The sequence below is a fragment of the Amia ocellicauda genome, chromosome 4 (assembly GCF_036373705.1).
Source record: "Amia ocellicauda isolate fAmiCal2 chromosome 4, fAmiCal2.hap1, whole genome shotgun sequence".
NCBI classification, from domain to species: domain Eukaryota; kingdom Metazoa; phylum Chordata; class Actinopteri; order Amiiformes; family Amiidae; genus Amia; species Amia ocellicauda.
The window spans coordinates 16,563,812-16,585,245 of NC_089853.1; the positions used below are offsets into that span (position 1 = coordinate 16,563,812).

The window sequence follows — 21,434 nt, forward strand, 5'->3', positions numbered from 1 at the left end:
ATTTGGAATGTGTACACGTGTGTGTATGTATGCATGAATGCATGTATGTATTAGACCTATTTAAATTTTATAAAATGTCGAACATAAATATTACCTTCTACATGCAACATTAAAAACAACACTTCTTTGGAGTTGCAGAATACTGTGGATCTCACGATTTAGCCTTGGCGAATACCAATTCAAGGTGACTTGAAGCTGGAGACCCACGGACGACTGTATATAACCCAATACAGAAGAGATGTTAAAAATAGTCCTAAGATTGGTCTGTTTTCCAGCCTTCCCAGAGTGATATTTTATCTATCCAGATAGATCGCTGAAAATATGGATGACAATAAAACGTTGTATCTTTTTATAACCTGGCACACGTTACAGTATGCACGTAGAGTTTGACAAAAAGTGGCACGACCCTCCTCCGCACAGAGCGGCGCACCAGTAATGAACCCAGGCCGGCGGTCCGCTCCACGTTTGCCGCACTGCCTCCTCTCCCTGTGCTCCTAGAAGTGCTGTGGTATTTCCTGCCATTGCCTCCCGAACAGCTGTACGGCTATAGCTTTCACATGGAGAAGACTGCTAGTGCTACTGGCCCGCTATTCGCTTCATCCTTCCAGGGCTTCCACCGCCACCGACACTAAGCGAGCATCCCCTGCCTTTCCGCAGTGCAAGCCTGATGGTCTTGGATTTCCCTCATGCCTTCTCTTCGTCGCAGTAAGAAAAATCAAGTACAAGAGTAAGGGGACGAGGGCATCCACTGTCTGGGAGAAGAGCAGCATTCCTCCAGCTGTGTGTGGGACTTTAGGAAGAGCCATGACTGACCCACATAGTGGACTCGGGCAGCGGCGGTAGGGCAGCGCCGGGGTGCCCAAAGACGCACAGTCGGCGCAGTGGGTGAAGCAAGGCGGCAATTTGGCGTCATTGTTTTATTTTAACAGTATGACAGGGAAACGAGATCTCTGATGCTTTTGCATGGGACTTTCTGCTTCCGAGTGAGAAATGCAATGAAGTCATTTGGATAGCTGAGTCTTTTGTGCAAGACAGTTATCGAGTTCATCTCTTCCTACATCGTTAATCTTGCAGGTAAGTGTGTTTTTGTTTTGCTCTGTTTTACGTGTTTTCTGATTATACATATATATTTGCGAATCACAATGTCTTTAAAAGTGCCGATTCTCAGTTTGCTTATAATAATGAGACATAGTATAAGACAAGGGCATATAAACAAATATATATAGCGTATGTATATTTCAGATTGACTTGCGGGCCAGACAGTTGAAGTCCACATAAGTATATGACAATAAAGGCATTGTGATGTGCTAAGTGTATATAACCTTAGATTATCATAGGTCTGTAGCCAGTTCGATTTTTACCCAAGCAGTAAGTAAACCAGGGTACAGTTTGTTTTTTGGCATGTTGTTTTTCCTGTTTTACGAGTATGTTTACAAAATAAACACAATATTGACAGCAGGATCTGAAATAAAAAACAAAAGGTACACATAAAACTTAGTATTTAAATGTTTGTACACCAATTAATTAATTGATTGATTAATAGGAATTCAGTTCAGAGACAATGGGAGCAGTTCTGGAATCTTCACTGTGTTTCTCCCACTGGGTGTTAACTACTGTATGAGATCTGAACATATGGATTTATTTCACAAATACGTCTCAACCGACTTAGCGTCATCTGTGTGTGCAAAAACCCTTTTTAAAAATAAATAAGTAGATTATATCTATTTGTATGTACACACACATGCATCTGCATGTATTGTTGTATTTCTCTATTAGAATTATATTTTAATTAATATTTGTTTTGGATACATACATACATGCATTCACACAAAAACATTGTGTGCTATATTTCAGTTTATTTTGAGTCTGTGTGAGGGATTTCCATGGTCACTTGCACATTACGTCCTACGTAACAGTGTTTGCATTCTGCAACTTCAAAAGGGTCCAAAGTCCTTTTGGCACCTGACTTATTAATTTGTCCTCTTCAGACAGTGCAGGTTTTCTGTTTCAATTAATTCATTTTTACTGCCACATAAAGCACCGCATACAGTTTAATACTCAAGGTGTTACACTTCATTGATCTCTTGTGGTCTGTATTCTGGATCTCAGAAATACCAGTTAAAAGATATGAATGAATCAAATATCAACGACGGTCTCCTATGTTGGCAATGATTAGTCGTACAGAAGGTTGCTATATACCCTGGGCTTTGATTTTGATAGGTTGATTAAGTCAATTTAAGCCATAATTTATAACTCATGTATATTTATTATGCCACTGTTATAGTCCATCCTTCCTTTTTGGTTTTTAATTTAAAGCCACGATGGGCCATTGATCAGAGGAAAAATCCCTCATGAATACTGCTATTAACCCTCACGATTCATAGAAAGCCACCCTTGTTCAAATGTACATTCACCTGCTACTTTCAACACTGAAGCTGCTAGCAGAAATGTAATTCCAGGAGCTCCTAATGTGGTTATCCTGCACATCATAAATAATCAGAACCAACAGTAACCTGTAACTATCTAGTTGAACAAGAACATGAATTATAGTATGTGTGTGTGTGTGTGTGTGTGTGTGTGTGTGTGTGTGTGTGTGTGTGTGTGTGTGTGTGTGTATGTGTATACACACACACTTTGTTGTCTTTTTCAGCAATTTGTTCAACCTATAAATAATATCTGTATGTACTCTGCAAACATGTTTTTGTTAATTTATTTAATTAAATTTTATTCTGCTCCATTTTCTCATAATATTCAATTTACCTTCTTTACCCTATGTTCTTACCACTGAAGTCAAGGATGAGTTAACACAGTAGATTTGTTGGTAGAAATCAAGAAGAGAGGATTATCGTGAAGATGATGTAGTGCTGTTGATTTCAATTAAACCATTGTGCAGAGTGGAAGCTTTGCTGGATTGATTTATGCTTTTGGTTTTTCATTAATGCTACAGCGGTTAAAGGTCCTAATAATTTTAGAAAAACACAAACCCAAACAGACCTCAGACTAGTGTTCAGCACGTAAGCTTTTTTTTTAACAGTGCCTATTGTGCACTGTATATATAATGAAACATATTTTTCTTCATATTTTTACATTATTGGAGATTTGTGTGTCTATTCTTGTAAAACTAAGCCTAGACTAAATCAGTTCCCATGTTGGCAGTCACAAATTCCAAACCCAGGACCTGATGGCAGCCTACAAACTGGCCCCAACAAGAACACAAAGCCTCCCACCTGTGCTGATGCTGCAATAAAATGGTTAATGGTTTGGTTTTGTTACTGTAGTAAAAAGTATGTAAATACATTATTTTAATTAAAGCATCCTCACGTTGTATTGGGTAGCCCCAGGCTTTCTTATTGACTCATGAATATTGCTCAAGCACAGGGCTTTGAATAGGTCAGGCAGTGAAGTCGGCTGGTTTCGGAGATGCCTTATCGACAGACAGAGTTGGCATGGCCTAATAATGCATACTGCCTGAATGAATTTGGTGGGGGGGATGCCAAAAACATAATAATAATAATAATAATAATAATAATAATAATAATAATAATAATAATAATATCTGTGCAAGTTCAATATACACAGTGAGAAAGATAGAGAGGACAAGAGAGAGTGGGTGGGGTGAAATACATACTGTACAGCAGAGGGAGTTTTCAGCATCCTATTGCTCCAAGTGCCTCCTGCTAGAGCAATTGTAATCAAAAGAACTTGTTCAAAATGGTTGCTTGTAAATGTGGGTATCTATGTGGAGAATAACATACTGCAGCCATTCTTTTGGGTTAAGTTGCCAATTACTCCATGTTTAGTGTAGCTCACAGTGTATGCTGTGATTGCGGTTAATAACAGTGAGGATTTAAGGGAGAGTTACAACTTACCAGGCGGAGCTGTGGTAATGAACTGCAAACAAGGAGTGCAGTAGCAGGGTGAGAGGTATAGAGGAGGCTCTGCCAAGGTCAGGAATGGCCTAGTGTTTAGAAATAAACAATCTAGATGTGCTGAGGGCAGGTGACAGGGGTTGAGAGCATGCTATGGATCTTTGTCACTGGGAGACTGACAGAAGGTACATGGGTCTGCCCTACAGAAAAAAGGAGACGCATTTGTGTGAGGATCCAGATATTATTATAGTGAACCTAAAGAGTTTTCATCTCTGTTTTCCAGCTGAGGTAATTGGGTGGTATCAGAAATGATCATATTAAAGGCAAGATATTCTCAGATCTTAAAGAGGTGTCAGTTTAAAGATGCACTATATACTATATTGTATGTGTGGCACTACTATGACCTGTAAAATATGCAGGCCTTTGTGAAAACTATACGGCATACATACTGTATGTTAAGGAAATTGTTTAGTTGCAGCTGGAACAAAGCCTTGCCAGTTGTAAAAATCAGTGGGTCTGGTCTATTCTAGTGTTAATCATCTTAATTATGATGATTATTGACGTTGAGAAATATATGGTAGCTCTCCAGTGATTATTCATGTGTTGAAAACCTTGCAAAACATAATGTCTGGAACATTCTGGAAGGCCTGTGCAGGTTGTTACAAGTCTTAACACACACATCAAAGTCTGATTTCCTCAGCTGCTTGGAATCACAATTAAGACTTACCATCTCTTTCAAGGGTATTTGTTGTTCCTCATGAAGTAAAACCTCCACATCGGCAAGTGGTCGGCTTGCGGTGGAGACAGTATCGTGCAGTGTGATTTTCAGACTTCGTCGTGCCCTTATGCTGGGGCAGATGATGTTCTGTCGTGGTTCTTTTAAACCGGGTCAGTTTCTACTTATCTGGGGTCCTGTATCCAAGTGCAAATGACTGCAAAAATGCTTCAAGTAGGAAACGAGGACCACACTTCTGCCTGGCAGTGAACACGCAGCCCCCTCCATCTCCTGCATTATGACACAGACCTGACAGTGGAGGAGAGCCTGACAGGAATTCAGTTTTCCTCACAGTAAATACAGCCTGCAGTTCTGTTGTTTTAGGAGATACAAAAGCACCGATGTGTGTGAAATAACTATGAATATGTATGCTTAGATATATCAGCAGGGGCTGCGCTTTATTTTAAAAGCTTAAAAAATGTAGATCTGAATGACTGGAAAGAAAATTCCTCTGTGTCTTCCTTGGTTTTTTACCCAAGAGGCGACCAATGTATGTGTTTAAATAGATTAATTTAATTGGAACCTTTCCTGTACATGAAAATGCATCTGTGTAATTTACATTGCATAAACCCATGAAGATATGTCACTGAAATCTATTGAATACTTTTCAATTGTTGTTGTTTTTTGCAGCAAGATTTTATAGGCTACGCCTTGTGTTTTGTTTAGTGATACTGCGATAATGTAATTATGCCAGTACAGACAGCAGCCTCACTTGAGAGACGTATTATAGGTGCATTATCAAGAGATGTATCTCAGACTGCAAAGGAAATGGAGGGCTACTCTCTAGGAAGTCAGTTTAAGTCTTTCTTTCTGCCATCAGGACACACTGAAGCCTTGACTTTTCTGTCTTCAACAGACAGCGTAAACAGGAACTATTCAAATTAAACCAGTTAAGCTGTACTCATGTTATCTCATATGGCCATTTGCCTGCTATGTTGTATTCCCAAATTATTTGAAAATTCTAAATACAGGAAAACTTCTAAAAAGACAAACGCAATTGCTGATCAACTGTCCGCCTGCATAACAAATAACAATACTTCCAGTTTAGGGTTCTCCAAATCGATGTTCTTAGGTTTCTACAGAGAAACAAATGTGCACGTCCCTTCAGAATTAAGATGACATCTAAATTTCAATAGTAGTTCATGTTCAAATCAACAGCTTGTATTTGATGGGTGAATATTCATAAAGGATTCTCTTCTTCCATCACCACTTTCAGCTTTAAGCAACCCCTCCCTGTGCCCAACACTAAAAAATGCAAAAACTCATAGAGCTCTTGATAGGACAGTTACTACTGTACATTCCTTACAGTGTTTTCCACATATTTCATTACTCTCACCCTGCAGTTGTGTTGAACCAAAACAAGCAACTGTAGCCTGAACCCCTGCTTGCACCCCTCTGGTATCTTGTATCTGGTATCCTGCTCCCAAAATAAGTCACTCTGCATAGTGTTTATGCATGGCTGCCCAATCGAATAATGATCTTAGCAAATCAGCATCTCCAATATTGTCTCAGTCATTGTAAATGTAGAACAAAGACCTTTTCTTCACAGAGGGAAATATTGAGATTGCAGTCTGAGCTCCTGTGCCATTACTATTTAATACTTCTCAGGTTTTAACAGTGATTAAGAATATTGCCGAGGTAGGGGAAGTGACTCAATTAAGCCCACCAAAATCTAAGTTTTACATGTTTTCTTATAAATATGTGAATTTCTTCCCAATAAAGTGTGGAGTGGGCTTATAAGGTACATTTGTACCCTTTAAGCCCACGTGTGTCCCAAATAAACCCACAAGCATTTTAACAGTAAATACTTCAAATTGTATTGATTAAGCACTTAATATTTTATAGATTATTGAATTCAGACCTCAAATAACCAACCTAACCTATTCAAATTTTTATTTTATCTGAGACTAATTTTCATCACATTGAATCGTCGCACTTGTAGAGGCAGTTTGCTCTGCTGGTGTACTGGTTGCTGGGGTTGGGGCCGGAGCTGTTGGGGCTGTGGAAGTCTGCACAGGTGCTTCAGAAAAAGGAGCATGATTTGTGGAAACTTGTCTGTCCACTTGGCTCTGGCTCACAGGGAATATTCCAGTGCTCTCAAAGCCACTAATGATGTTCTCTGGCTTGAGAGCAGTGGAATGCATGTCAAATTTTGCTAACACAGGAATGGCAGCATAGTTCTTTCCTCCATTACCTTTTGACTAGGGATGCACTGATCCATCGTCCACTGATCGGTATCGGGATGTTATGGCAAAAACTTATGATATCGGCTATTGGCCGATTGCTTGAAAATGGCCCATATTTCTGACCGATATTTCTGTCTGATGGTGCAGCTTTTTATTCTAGTCGTGTACATTTAACAAAATATGAATGATGCACACAAACTGCAATGCAGTTTCCCCTCGACCTGCTCTTATTCTATAGGTCAATATATAATAGGAAAATATCAAATATTGGATAACAGCTTTTCAAAATACTCTTGAAAATTATTCTTCTCTGTCCATCGATGATCCGCATGAAATTCACAGCAAGCTTCCATCATGTTATTTCAGTCCCTATATTCTTTTCTCTGCCTACCTGTTTTGTCCCCATACTTGAAAATAAGGCAAGTACTTAAATTCATGAATGAAAAGGATGTATTCTGAGTAATATTACTTTATTTAAAGCTTTTTTAATATGAGGTACAATGGATTCTGGGCTTAGTGGGCTTATTAAGAACAACAGTGGTCCATGGGAATTTAACCTCAATAATTTTGTATAGAGACATGTAATATCTTTATAATAAATAAAATACATTATTTTATACGACTTAGACCATGTTTATTGTTGATAACAAATTAAATAATTGTTCTGCATTAAAGCTATGTGCTAATAGGCTTTTCAAGGGCACTGTTCCTTTTAAGCCCATATGACAAAAACAATAACATTTTAAGATTATAATAATTGATAGAACATTAAATATTGTTATTATCTGAAGCTTCTAAAATGTTTTGATTTACTATGGTCATCAACAGTTCTTCTCAATTTTTGTTGTTCTACTGCAGGGGTAGTCAATAGGCAGCCCACGGGCGCTTTTGAATGGACCGCGAGCATAATTTTAATTAATAATAGATTTTTTTTTTAAAGTATTGTTATGGAGGTTTGTGGCACTCAGTGCTTGCTATTGTGTGGAACCTAGTACAGCAGGCCTTCCTGGTTATTAGCCAATAGGATGTTACGTATTAATACCGGATGTCCTATTAGTTAGTTGATTGCTCGCAGATTCCCGGTCCGGGCGTCTCTATACACGTCTGGACTGGGGCAAGAGCGGCACTTTGTACTCGTCAAAAACACAGGTATTTGGTTTGTTTTCATGATTTCTATAAATACACAGCTACACTGCGGATCGTTTGACATGTGGACATATTTCAGCCTTGCCTCCAAAATATAAAAGTGCATACACACAACCAGGGAGTGGGGGGGGGTGTCACGGTGCCATAGCTTGTATTCACCTAGAAACTCCTACATCAGGGGTGGAAACAGCTGATTTCCAATGAAGACGCATATTTCTAGCAGGTGCACAAACAGAAAATGGTGCATCCTCACCTGTTTCAATCACATAGACCCACTGAAATAGATCTGTGATTGACAAGCACCAGAATAGTATATTATATATTATAAGATTATTACTAATTCACAGAATTGTGTGTGTGTTGGAAAGGGGCATTTGGAGGTGTGATTTTTTTCCCCCTCTGCAGACATTGACTATACCTTGACCAAAAAATTTGGACCCTGACAAAAAATAATTGACTACCCCTGTTCTACTGCATCTATCTGTGTCCCGCTGTAGTTCTGGAAACTCATGAAATCTATATTTTCAAATACAAAATAGTGCTTTAAAATACCAAGCAAATTCGTCATATAAGGTTTCATTTGATTTATTAATCTCTTAATTTTATAATTCTTATCAATATTCACCATGTTTGGTCACCAAATTCCAGAAAATGGCTTCTTGGGAGGGCCCCTCATAAAGCAAAGTTTTGGGGTGACTTCTAAAAATGCTGCTGCACAGTGGCAGCACTAAGTCATACATAACTCAAGAACAAAAAATGTGATTGGCTCCAAATAAAAAGTAACATGACAGTAACAACTTTGTGCATTTGCTCTGAAACAGATCATCCTTCTAAAATGTCCAGTCTTTTTTGTATTTCAAAATAAAAGAGCAAGTGGGCTTATATGGTACGTGGGCTCAATTGGGTCACTTCCCTATATCCTGACGTGTTACTAATTGAACTGATATGAAGAGGCTGGAATCGTTCCAGCCGCTAGGGAGGTAGTGCGCTTGTCCCTGCTTGTGCAGTCACGACTCGAGCAGAGACGAGAGCCGAACAACAACAGACCTGTCCATGTCAGCCTTCATTACCCTGCCCAAAATGAAAATGAATTTCCCGAACACATAGTGGGCTAACCCATTTGTCATGCATCATTTCTGTCTGTCACTAAGATTGAGTTGAACACTTATTTCGCATCTTGGACAGGGGCCATGTGTTAGGTGGTGTTTGGATCGGCAGGCTTCAGGTCTTACTGTTGCTGCTGCTGTATTTGTCGATGTAGAAAACCGTGTGATAAAGCACTGGGATGAAGAGTTTGAATACCAGGTGTACCTCTGTTTTGAACCTGTAGAGTTGAAGTCTTTAACCTTCCAAGTCATTTATACAAAGTGGGAAGATTATCTTATCTAGTAAATGAAGTGTGTGTGTAATATATGTGCAGTGGCTCCAGTCTCAGAGGAAATGCATTTATGACCTTTTGTAAAATGCTATGACTAGGGCTTGGATATGTACATTGCCTTTGAATATGAACAGAGTGAAGGATGAAGGCCCTGTCAGGTCTGTAGTGACTGTAGTAACCAGGCCACTCCTCTTTACAGAGTTAGATGTGACCCTCTCTTACAGTTTATGGTCTCACTTATTTTGCAAAAAACATATTCTAAGAGAGTTTGTATCGAATTCGGAAATCACTCGAAACTTTGCTTTGGAAAGCAGAACAGTGCACCGGTAAAACCAATTAAACCAATTAGGAAACTGAGTAACAAGTCAATTCTGTATCTTTTGGGTTTTAAAATGTAATATTAGCTGGCTGCCAAGCTATCAGAGATGTGCAACATGAAGGGCAGACTGAAAACCTGGAGCTATATCTAAGGAATCAAAAATCAAAATCAGTGAAGTTCAGTCCTCTAACGATCTCCCCTTTTGTTCTTTTACATTACGCTCAACCCGACCGCCATCTCATTTATTACACCGCTTTGCACCAGTGCTGCTCAGACAAGTCTTGCTTTTTTTCAGTTTCTGTCTCTTGCAGGGATTTTTCAGTTCCAGCATGCCCTCAGTCTGTGATCACTGGACAGCAGGGGATTGTGGATTACATAAAACGAGGTGTTTGATGCAGGATTTACTCCGTGAGGGTCAATACAGCACCCCTGCCAAAATTGAAAAGGGGTCACCCACAGTACTGAAAACAGTGTCATTTAGAATTCAACACAGCTGTGACACTTTGAAAGCCATCCATATTTATTATGTACGTCTATATTTATATACATAGAGACATTCCCCATGGGATTCCTCAAGACCTACTGGAGGGTTTTCTCAGAATGATTTGCCCTCCAAATCCTGTAGATTTCTGTTGCATGAATGTTGCAGAATATTTTTTTTCTTGGTTGCTTATAGTCTGCCCAGTATAGTGCATGTTGTATACATTTAAAGCACTTGCAATCTGTGTGCGTTTAATAGACCCGGCATGACTTTTGGCGGATGCAGTTACTTGTAAAATAGTATATAAGGTACATCGCCCACACGTGTTAGAAAGAAAAATGAATACATTATTCCAGAAATGAGAACTTTAATTGTTTCCAAGTTGATTTAGGTTTACATCTCATTGTTCTCCATCAAACAGAATTATGCCTAATTATATCATTATACCTACAATATGTAAGTTATTTTTGAATGGAGAAGTTACTACTTGGTAAATGCTTGTACGTAAAATAAGCTGTGCATAAAATCCCATCTTGTTCCCTACCCACTTGTGTCTTTCTCTGACACTGCTCTTCAAATTGATGTCTGCAACAATGGTTACCAGCCTCAATCAGTGGCTAAAAAGTCACATTTATCTTGACGTATTAGGTCAATAATTGGAATCATTTCTGGAAAGCCCTGTTCTACAACATTGCAGTTCTTGGAGAGTTAGGTTAGGATTTGGGACACATATGTATTCTGCTCCCTAGCTTATGCAACAATCCACTTTCCCTCCTTCACATTTCCAGAAAGGCCAATCAGACTGCAAAGAAATTGAAGGTAGAAAATGTGTTCACTGCACAAGCTAAATGTGTTATTTGTCCTTGTGAAACATATTTTTTTTTGTTGATGTATTTTTTAATTTTTTTTTGTGGAGTTTCCCAGTCCAAAGTAACAGTAACGAGTGTTAACTTGTCAACAGTGACCTAACCAGATTTGGCTGAAGTTCAGATATTGCTAATGCTAGCCAGATGGAAAGTGAATCTCATCGGACGGGTTGACAGATGTGCTGCTGCCAACTCTGGATTGGAGTTTATGTGTGGTGTTGTGGAAAGTGACGCAATACATTCTACATAACTATCAGGAAACTTGATTACCAATTTGTTGCTCTCATACCCAGGGAGATATATAGGATTGTGGTTTTATAGGGATATAAGTGTTGGAAAACGAATTTGCTAATTTGCATGGGAGTGAAAGCGTTTTAAAGTAATTGTGATTTTATCCAGAGTCCATCCCGTGAGATCTGAGTGTAACTGAAAACGCAGTTCACCTTGTAGCAAATCGTAGTTAAGAGCACTAGACTTTCCAATCGTAACGGCAGCTCCTTGAATGGATTTAGTTTTGTCCTTGTGCTGAATTGCTGGGCCTATTCTAAACCAAATGTGGCCATACATTATCTTCAAATATTAAAAATCACCCCAACGATCAATGAAAAAGTGAGAAAAAATCGTCACACAGTCAAGGTATATGATTCTGTTCAAGTCGTTTTCTATACCATCAGAAGTAGGTTAAGTGGGGGAAAATATATTGTTTGTAAAGGGTGTATTGGCTTTAAGGATTGAGGATTGATAACATTGAGAAAGGCAGGACTGGTGACCTTTTTGTGCCTTGAATGGTTCGGAGACCACTTGGATAGCAACCTTGTTTGCCAGAGAAACTCAGAGGAACATGCTAGATTAATTGCTTTCTATGCCACCACAGTGTGGTGCTTTAACACACACAAAGACAGAGTCAGCAACATGTCAAACATAACACAGAAGCATAAACACATCCAGAAATGTAATGGAAAGGAAATGCCACTTTCAGAAGTCAGGTTTTACAATTGTACAAGCAGCATTTGATTTTTGCCTTTATGTTTTAAAGTGGTTAAAAGCAGTTTGAAGGGACTTGTATTCCTACACAAAGGTGTACATTTGGATTGAATGTTTCTTATTATGGGATGTCAATAGCTTTGTTGTTGTTGTTGATACATTAAATGATACAGGATCTTTAGAAATCTGTAGTCTCATGTAAACAGTTACATGTACGTGTCAGCAGAAATGATCCCATTGAAATGAGGTACATGGTTTTCCTTTCAAGAACCATTTTCTTTCTTGTCTACAGGGCCCTGCTTTCCCACATGTCATTAGCCGCACTTTTTTTGTTTGGTCTGTTAATCAGCTCTTGAATACATCCTGAACAGTCACGTGTGCTTTGTGTTACATTTTCGATTGATGTGGAAAAATCAATTGGATTCATGGTGACGAATAAAACAAAATTGTCATGGGGACGTTTAAGACGACCTTGGGAATCTCAGATGCAATCTATTTATATCAAGTTATTTTTTGTTATTTTTTGTTATTTTATGTGTTTTGGGGGTGGGAGTTATTTTGTTTTTCACATGCCTGTAATGGAGCAATAAGCAGGCGTGCTGCAGTTTCACAGTGTGAATTGTAAAGCTCTCCCTGCTATTGACTGTTCTTATCAGTAAGTGCTTAGAATGTGGGAGTGATAAGGCAGCGTCAGAAAGTAACTCCTGTTCTCCAGTTATCCTTGTGTGCGCTCTGTCAACAAGATGGCCTCGCTAACAGGTCTGATTGTTTACCTAGGCCAAACACAGAGGTTTATGTGAGCCGAAATTTGATTTATGTGAGTTAAATGCTAACTAAGAGAGCAAACAGACTCTTCACTTTCTCTCCATGGTGGAAGCTAGCGTTGCAGATTTGCTCCTATATTTTCGGCTTTAAGACAAGCCAGACTCCGGAAATAATTAACTCTGGCAAACTTGAACAGCTGTTCAGTGCGTACGAGATTAACCATTGGAGAATAATAAACACAGTTAAGAATTGGAGTCTTGAAATAAAAAATCTCATTCTGAAGTTTTCTTTTGTTTTTTTTACAGTGTTTGACCGTGTGTTTCTACTCTTTCACATGTATAGAAGCAGATACAGAAAAAGATAAAGAAAACAAGCATAAAATAAGCTTGGCACATTTGTATATGAAAAATAAACTAGGTACTTGTGTGTGTGTGTGTATGCCTGGGTGTCCGCTTGTGTGGAGTCTACTTGTTCTATCTGTGGCTGCATGGGTTTTCCTTGCATGCTCTGCTTTCCTCCCACATCCCAAAAACATACTGCTGGAGTTGATTGCGGTGTGCGTGTTAGTGCTGCCCTGTGATGGACTAACATCTCGCCCAGGGTGCACCCTGCCTCGTGCCCCGTGTCTGCTGGCTGCACTGGATGAAGTGGTTACTGAAAATTGATGGAAATATATATTAACGTAGCTGTTTTAATCCCCATCTGGATTAAATCAACCTAGCCGTATATCACAAATTCCCAACCCAATGGAAAGACAACTTGACAGATGGATGCAAGAGGCTTCTTAAAAAGAGAAAGTCAGAAAAATTTGAACATGTGATGGGTGGGTCAAGGACAATTGTTTAAAGGTTCCAGTATTGTTCTTAGAAGGAAATGATTTGAAATACATAATTTACAGTAGTAAACCTGATGTATGACTGTGTCAAAATGAACTTTGACCATGTACTGAATTAAAAGCATTTACTTGCTACCTGTAAGTCTCTGAATTATGGGAGGGTGAGGTAATGCCATTCTGCTTAAACTGTAATTAGTTTTTTGTTCCTCTGGGAATGTATTGTGTGTGAAATGGGATTCTATAGATAGATGTTTAGGCCTGTCATTTCTATGCTAGGCACTGTATTTGAGGTTTACTGTTTTATATTTTTTGATTCTCTTTTTGTTTGCATAATATCTGCAGCTCAGGCAAATTTTGTGTTTATTTTATTCCATCTACCTCTTAGCACAGAATGATGTTAACAGTGGCTACGTTGTGCTGAAAACCCCCTGTGTTATGGGAGTTATATTTTATCACACAAGAAAAATGTATCAGGGAAGCAGTGAACCAAATAATTCTGAGTCTGAAATCGCTTGCTTTGCCCTCCCTTTCTGTGACTAATGGTGGAGTTACAGGCCAAGAATGACAAACAGGGTTTTTATTCCCCTTGCAATCTTTGCAATCTTCTGTGGAGGTAGGGGTTTAAATATGTAAGATGTTTCTCCTCATTGCATAAGGGTAGAGTGATCTGGAATGTTCTGTGTCTTATGTAGACTGCATTTATACCGAAGCTTTCTGCTTCACTGCATTGGGTTTTCTTGATGATATAAGTGAGGAGTTGGTTTGATTATAATGTATATGAAGTGTGTTCTGGTTATTTGTTTTCTGCCTGGTTCCTTGTAAGTGTTATTTTCCTGCATAATAATTCAGTATTCCAGGAATACAGTTAGACCAGGGGAGCTCATTAAGAGCTGGTATATTGCTATATGAGGCTGGTGTACCCATGGTATATTTCCCCATGGCATTTCCTCTCATGAAACCTCTCATGGTATAGGCCTAGTCACAAAATGAGCACCCCTAAAAACAGTAGAATTAAACAAAAGTACATCTGCTGTGTGTTGCCATCTCTTCTTCACGAGCATCTGTTTATGACCCTGCATGATGCACAAAGTCCAGCTACCAGCTACTACGATTTATTTATGGTTGGGATTTTGTCAGAGTTGTATGATCCCCATTTCAGGGCTGTGTTGTAGTTAGCACCTAACAATGGGGAGCAATAACAGAAATTAATAGAACCAGTCTGTTAACCTTAATTGTATTTGACCTAAGACTGCTGATCAACTCACTCAGTTTGATAGTCCCTGTTCTAGTATCATTTATATTATCTGACTACATGTAAACAACATGAAGAAACCATTAAGCACACCATAGCAGTATATCATAAGCAATGGCCCTATTTTTTGTGTTACAGTGCACACTGAGAATTTTCACATTATTTTGATGCATTTAAAAAAAACAACACATTTTTAAGTTGTCCTTAGTGTTCACACTTTGTAATCACACACCTTAAAGCACAAAAGCTGGTGCTCCATAGGACATTGGTGACATCTGCAGATTACTCAGTTTTTTCAAGTAAATTCAGAGCTCTGTAGCGGGGGGTGACTTGGAACGGGGATTTTGGTTTCATTTCCACACAGAGGAAGCAGTCACTGCCATGCTCTGCCCTTGAAGGTTACACCAGCAGGCCCACTGGCTCTCGGCCCAGAATGTCTTCCACACCTGGACTGTGCCATACTGGTCTGCGATGCTGTGGTCTGGACATTATATCAAGAGAGCGCCGAGGCCGCAGACCTGCCGAAGCTCAAGGCCTGTACTGTGTATGAACCTGGACTACACAGGAGCTCAAAACCACATGAAAAAGAGGCACAGTTAGTTACACTTGAAGCATACTGAAGTATGCTATATGGATATTTTAGGAATGATAAATAATAGGCCTACTTATTAAGTGTTCTTCTTTTTCATAAAGACAGCAAAGGCTCATGACTTGAACTTTCACCTCTTTAGGTCCACCAGCAGTCTGATCCCTGTGATGAATCCTCTCTGCTACGGATACTGAGAGTTACAAGGTTTTGCTGTATAAAGTTTTTTTTTTTTTAACTTACAATAAAAAAATGAGTGATAGAACTCCCATAGTCCTTCAGGATTGTTTTGTTGGCATTCTGCACATTTCAGTCTTCAGAGAGCAATAGACAGTAGAAAGGAGGGTGCTTTCCAGTCGCTTTTAAAAGCTGGCAGCTGTCTTTTACAAATAAACAATTTAAGTGTGTGTGTGTGTGTATGTTGAGAGAGTATATGGGGGCGGATGTGAGTAATATCACTTGTTGAGATTTGACAGTTGTTTACAAAAGGTCCTGTTCACGACGTGGTCGTGTGTATGAGGTTTAAAAGGGACCCACTCCCTTCACTCTTCAGTTGTGCGCTACATCTATACAAATCCAGATATTAAAACAGATTGATCCCTCACGACTTTTGTGTGTGGTATTGTACTTTTAATTGATCATCGCTTGTTCCTTAGAAACTAAAGCTGCAAAAACAAATACATCCTTAACGAAAATTCCCTTTCCTGTACAGTACAGATAGAGATACCATAAGAATATACTTTCAGTTCTTATTGTATTTCTGGTACAGAGATGGGAAGACATAAATTACCTGAATTAAACTGTAACTTTTGTATATAGGTTATGTTAGTTCGATGCTCATTCATTTACATTTTAAATTTAGCTGAAAGTCAGAAAAAGACAGACACCTTTGATTGTCACAGAGAGCCTTGTGTTTTGGAATAGATGAATGCAGACTTTGCAAAGAAAGTTTGACTGCTACAGCTCGTCACAGAACAGCAGTTGTCATTTCCAGATCTCTCTTCCTGAAATAAAAGTATGACATTTGTGGAAATGTGCAGGGAAAGTTAATTACCACTGCAACAGACTGAGAAGGGCATTGTGGAGCCATAATGCTTCTACTTAGCCCTATCATCCAATCACCTTTGGTTTTGCCTAAGCCTCATCTTTTACCAGAGTGACACAAAAGAAGTACAATACATTAGGACTGAAAGAGGAAATGAAATACAGGAAGGTGGAATATAAAGTCCCTCTCTGTGAATCACATTTTCAGGCGCATCCCTGCTACAGTTCTGCTTCACTGCGAAGCATAACTGTGAGTTCACTGTGAAGTTAAATCAAAGTGTTTGTGGTTTGCACTGAGCTGCACTGCATGGAAAAATCCCAACTCTTGACTCGCGTAAAGTAAAAATCTAAGTAGGAGTCTTTAAAACTGGGTTTTGTTGTGATACATTGCCAGTGCACAGATTTCCTCATTCACGTTAATATTTGCAATCCATGTGAATGTAGATTTCTTGAAGGGGGAGAGAGAGAATGATTGTGGCTAGCTCAAGTCTTACTCTCTGTTTTACTGTCTCCATACTTCTCTTGATGTGCTGGATTCTGGTAACCGCTCTGGATGGAAACCTGGAAGATTTCTGAAGGCTTGAGGGGAGAAAATTAGTTGGTGAGGGAACATATCAGTGTTGCACTGGATTTTGTACACAGTGTTCCAGGTCTAAAATTGACAGTATTCCTCAGTTCTAATTTGCTAACCCCTCAAATGAGAATCATGCAAGAACTGACAATACAGCAGGACTGGAAAAGAATGGCTTTAAAAGGTACTTTAATGGATGATGTATTCTGTGTATGGAAAAAAGCCGAATTATGAAGGATACAAACCTAGAAACCATAAGACAAGAAGATACTGCTGTATTGATGTCCTGAACTGAGATGATTACAGTGGCTAATCTTCATATTGAGTGGACTGGATCAGAGCTTCCAGAAGATAAAGGAGTTTGCACGGTATGTTGCAAGAGCCTGCAAGGTAAATTAAGTCTACATTATGCAGTATATATGTATCTTAGGACTGGGAGACTAGACATCATCTTACAAATAATCAATCCATCTTCTGGTGAGGGTCACAGGGAAGCCAGAGCCAGTAGTGCTAACCACCATGCCACCATACCACCCTTTTACACCTTATTCTTCTTACAAATATGTGATAGATAGCGTTTAGTGTTTTTGAAGCTACAAATTGTATTTTTTGCTAATTTTTCAAATGTGGTTGCTGGTGAAAGTTCATGGGCCTTTGTTGTTACAGTGAAAAAACAACAACAATAAAACATAAATCTATTTATGAGTAAAAGCATATGTTTCCACACCACATGTTTTCCAATGGAAGTCTCTTATTGGTCCCACCTGCCATTAAGGGTTTCAAACAACACCTTATGTAGTGGTCTGAATTCCTTAGTCTTGGTGGATACGTCCGTAATCCAGACAGGACAACCCATTCGGCATATGACGAGAGAAGTCTGCTCTGCATTTGTCCTGTTTGTACAACTCTGTGATTCCTGTGGCAACCCTGCCAGCTTTCCTGATACAGTTAGTGTAACGAGATATTATGGTGTACAGTGGTGAATTGAAATAAATGCGGGCCTACAAATCTTTTATTACTGCACAAAATTAACTTTCCACTGAGATTAATTGGTTTTGCTTGGGATCCCATCTCGCTGTGAAAAGACTGATTGCCTTGTGCATGTGTGGGGAAGAACAGGCGTAATAATGGCACTTTTAATTTTAATGGGGGGGAGCTCTGAATGTGCAGGTTTATTTTTAGTGTTAATATCAAGTATAATAGGCACTGCCTGCCAGTTAATTGCCCTGGGGGACAGATAGTGGCAGGGAGATGAGTGTGAGGTGGAGAATTTATTGCTTACAACATCCCCCTACTGTAGAAATGTATGTTATGATCAGTCAGTAAACAGCTTTAATTTTTTTTTTAAAGACTCACCAGAAAATGCCTTTTCATTCATTACTTTCACAATAAAATGGTCTCTTCATCTGCTGACACTCTGAGCAGGCTCTCAAATGCTTTCGAGGGAGATTCTGTCTTTTCTATGTGATCAAATGTTTCAACCCAAAGGGATTTTAATAAGTAAGAAACATATATTTTACAGGCGTATAATCTTTTATTCTGTACTGGATCTGGTTTACAATATTTTATGATTTTGTTTTTTATAAAGGAGGTAGTGTGCTTTTAAGAGCAGCTTTTTACCATAAAGGTCATCAAACATTCATAAGGGATTTCTAAAGGTTGTAATTAATCTGTAGACGTAACTACTGTTCAGAGGCCAGCCCCTTGCCCAACATCTAACCTGCAGACAATAGAGGATGCATTTTTTTGTTTACTATGAATTCTGGAACAAGCAAATAAAGAAAAAGAGAACTTTGTTTAAATCACAAAGATAAATGTGTTATCATCTAGCCTCATTATGAATGAGCACTGTGAAACAATTGGCTCCAGGGCACATAATATTGCGCTGAACTGTCTTGTTGAGGAAAGCTTTTCAGATCACCTTGAAGTCCTCCAGGCATCCTTTGTTCTCGTTTTCGACATAGATTGACTTACAAATGGAGAAAGCTTAATGCTCATTGATTGTCTTTTGATTTCTCTATCTCCTCTTCCATGAACCTAATCTTCAGCATTCATTCTGAGGCCATGTCACCGGTCATCTCGAGGATAAAGTCATGTCTGAAATGAGAGACTTTTTTTTTCCTTTGCATCTTGTCAAACCAAGTGGGTCAAAAAAAAGGAGAATGGCTACGCAAGAAGCACAGCGAGTAAAATTTTACAGGCCATTGACTCAGAACCAAACATGACAGGAGCAAACAAAACTAACCCTATTGCTGGTATTGTTCTCTGGGAGAATTCCATTATGAATTGCTCCTTGAGGTGGGAAAAAAAAGATCTTTTGCACCACATTGCACCATGAAGACACATGGTTTCCAGGATTTAATGAACAAGAGCAGAAAAGACATCCAGTCTTTAGTAAAAACAGGACCGCTGCCATATCCTGGTCAGCAGCTGCTGAAAGGAACAAAATGTTACAGGTAAAAGATAATCTCCCTGATAAAATGAGCTATACAAGGATAACAGTGTCTTGGTCTAGACGCACAATACTGCTGAAAGGAGCTTTGTCAGGTTTCTTTATTTTCAGTTTCCACAGCCACACTCTGAGCCACACAGTTCAGAGCTCCTGTGCTGTAGTTATTGTTTTCTTTCTTTCAAGGCACATTCTTCTTCTAGTGAGATAAGAGTCACGAGGGGAGATTTTGTTTGAAGTTACGGTGCTAATTTTTAACAAGGTTGCACAAAGACATTGGCTTGGCAATGATATCGTCTGCTTTGCAGTTATGCTGGCATTTGTTAATAAGTTAGGCTGGTATTTTTTACATTGGACATGAAAGGATATGGTAGAATTTGAACGTATGTCTTTGAAAGGGAAAATTCAGGAACTGTGAGAACCTTGGTAGAATGTGATCCAAGTTATGTAAATGTGAGGTTCCTCATTTTTTTTGGCACACAACCTTTGGCACATGTTTTCTGTATTACTGTACTCTTGTCCTTGTGTTTGTGTTTAGTCTAAGTACAGCCTAAACTGTAGCAGAGGATTTCTTTTTTTACTGGGCATGATGTTTCACCTAATATACTGTCTTATCGAACTTCACATCAGTTACAATCTACTTAAAGAGAGCTTTCAGGGCCTTTTGGGCATCGTTGAGTCCTGTAATTGAAGACTCACTTAAATCTAATGCAAGAGGAATTGCACAAAGAGTATTTAATATGTCCAAGGTGTAGAGTTGATGTTTTGTAGAAAGTCCTGGCATCTGATTTTAATTTCCAGTATGGTAAAGTGACCTTGGCTTTCTGTTGCCTCTACAAAGCAAATATAAGGAGCTGCAGAGCACTTGGAGTGAAAGGTAAATATTGCATAGGTTTGTTTTTTCCCTTAGCTCTTGCAATATTAAATAATAAAGTCTGAAATCCATGTCAGATTTATGGCATCAGGATAAAGAATCTCATATTTGCACCAATGTCCGTTACACCTTTCACATGGGGGAATTACCCAAAAAGCAATGCATCGTCAAAGAGTTGCATTTTCACCTGAAGAGTTTCTTATGGAAGTAGTCTCACAGATTGTGTCAGCTTCATGCTGTTGTGTCAACACGTTGTATTCGTAATTAATTTAGAAGCAAAAAAAGTGCTTTTAGGGGTGCAGGATGAGTTATGGACTGAGGACAGCAGCAAACTGTAATTTGAGGTGTCTGGTAACAAGTACTAAAGAATCTGCTTGTTTCACATCCTTGGCTGGACTCTTTATATATATACATACAACCCCCTGAATTGGGCCATTCAGCTCTAGTGGAGTCTTTGAACACAGTTTAACAAGATGAAGTGGCAAAATCTATTCCTTGTTCTTCAGCTTCAATCTGTCCTGATGATAAGGAAAATCAAGGTAACTTCTACTAATCTGCCAATCTCCTGCTAATTTATTTAAAGGCCACAAGCGTGAAATACCCTGTTCCTCACTTCTATCCAAGCCTGTAAACTCCAAAACCCGTAATAGATTAGCCTGATGAGCAGTTAAAGTCTGTTTTTGTTTTCCTCTAAGAAGAGCATGACCGATTCGGAGGTGTCATACAGAGTGCAACCAAAACTGATCATCTGAAAAAAGGAGGAGCTAGTTGCCGCTTGGTTCTGTGGAACCATGTGCAAGTGCCCTAATAAGTAACTTGTCCAGTCTGGAGAATGTCTGGCCTTTTGAGATGTAATTAATCAGAGAATCACAGCTCAGTGCATTTTGTCAGGGAATCCGTTGAAAGTTTCCACAGTTCTGCGGTAAGTGGTGCCTGGGGAAAAAAGCTACAGTTTGCCAACATTGTGATGCAAAGCCTGCACCTGTGCGATCAGGGATGAGTGTTAGATGCCAGACAGAGACCAACAAGTCACAGGAGGTATTCAAGGCTATAT

At 39.1% G+C, this 21,434-nt stretch overlaps 1 protein-coding gene across 2 annotated transcripts in view; it reads left to right on the top strand.

Annotated features, from left to right (window-relative positions):
• The first annotated feature begins 462 nt into the window (after window positions 1–462).
• osbpl5 (oxysterol binding protein-like 5) overlaps window positions 463–21,434 on the top strand; it is a 96,169-nt gene continuing 75,197 nt past the window's right edge. For both annotated transcript variants that reach the window (XM_066701111.1, XM_066701112.1), the window contains exon 1: window positions 463–1,074. The gene's annotated coding sequence lies outside the window, so the exon portion shown is untranslated. The remainder of the gene's footprint in view (window positions 1,075–21,434) is intronic.